Source organism: Penaeus monodon, chromosome 31 (genome assembly GCF_015228065.2).
Source record: "Penaeus monodon isolate SGIC_2016 chromosome 31, NSTDA_Pmon_1, whole genome shotgun sequence".
NCBI lineage: Eukaryota > Metazoa > Arthropoda > Malacostraca > Decapoda > Penaeidae > Penaeus > Penaeus monodon.
The window spans coordinates 37,563,892-37,565,516 of record NC_051416.1 but is presented as its reverse complement, the minus strand read 5'-3'; positions in this window follow the sequence as shown (position 1 = coordinate 37,565,516).

Genomic DNA, 1,625 nt, shown 5'->3' with positions numbered 1-1,625 from the left:
GCGCACGAATCAAGTAGCACCATTAATATTCTACTTCACTACTGGACATATATTTAGGGAAGAAACACCTGATGACAAATGCATTAATTTTACTTTCCGAAACGAGTGTGCTGAGGTTTGGAGCCACATGAATCAACGTCTGACGCGGGGAAGCCCTTCAACCATCGCAGGGTTCAATAAACTCTCTTTCATTTCCAAACACTCTCTGTTTTACTCCTGAAAGACTCCCGTGCCGTCCTTTCATAAAGTCATATATTCCATCTGGAACTTAAATGCAGCTATAGTCTCCTGTCTCTTGCATAGCCGTTGAAAAAGGCAAACTGATGAGACAATTTAATCATAACGAATTCAACAATGCTCGACAGGAAAGTGTAAATCAAATAGCAAACCTTATGATCACAAAGGCATTTTATATTCGCGATGAACCTAATATTTTGTCATTTTTACATGTGCCTCTATATCTACTTATATTATACACACATAGAAATATATGTATGCTTACCTATGTATGGATTTGTGAATGTATACACGGCGCAGATGGCAGAGAGACCCACGATTCCCCAAGAGGACTAGAGGCAGGTGTTCTCACCTTCGCTCAAAAGACACCAAGTGCCACCTCCTGAGGGCTCATAGTGAGCTATAACAGACAGCTACGACCACTCTGATGTTCCTAGGAAGTAAGAGGAAATATTTTTCGTTCAGGGAAAATACTCGAGCGGTTCGGGTGCCTCGACGTCATGTATTATTTACTTGAACACTGAGAGAAGGAAGGAGAGAAATATGCACACATTCAAAGTGTGTTTGTTCCGCTCATACTTATATTCACCCTCTATATTGCTGTTTACTTGCGGAGTATCAGAGAAAAAATGAGAAGGAGAGAAGAGAGAAAGCATACGTTCCGCATAATTCTAGACGGGATTAACCAAACAAACTATAAAGCGCAGGTCTTACTTTTTCCTTTCAAGCAAAATACATTTTAGATGAAGAAGAAAAATATACTCAAATGGACATTAGCATAGTGAACTGAATTTCAGATAAAAATGCGATAACGGAGTACTGGCAACGCGTTGTTTGGAAGGCCATTTCCACCCAACTGCAGTTACACGTCTTCATTATGAATAAAGTATTATATGTCGTGTGAAATAAAATGTCTATGCTTGTATTCGCCCGATTTCTTTAAATCATAGTTATGAACATTAAAACCTGTGTTGATACCAACCAGGGAAAGAGAAAAGACTGGATTGGAATTTTAGTAGATGTTTAACCTTGCTTTGTTCTTGGTAATTTGTATTACTGAAACATAATTATAGTCGCAAAAATATACATTGTAAAGAGGTATTCGGTTCAAATATCATCAACCTGTGTGTTTAATCATATGAAATTTGGACACTTTTATTGTAGCTGATTGAAATGTACCTGATTCTGTCATATTTGAATGATAAAATATCTTACACGCGAATCAGTAAACACTTTCGTAAGACGTCTTATGCCGTTATGAGTTGTCTTTACAGCCAGAAGAATCTACAAGAAGTTATATACTGCAGGAATCCTAGGCGAAGGAGTTAATTACTGTAGTAGTCCTAGGTAATCTCACTTGATTTCCCTTTAAGTTTTCGAGAAAAATA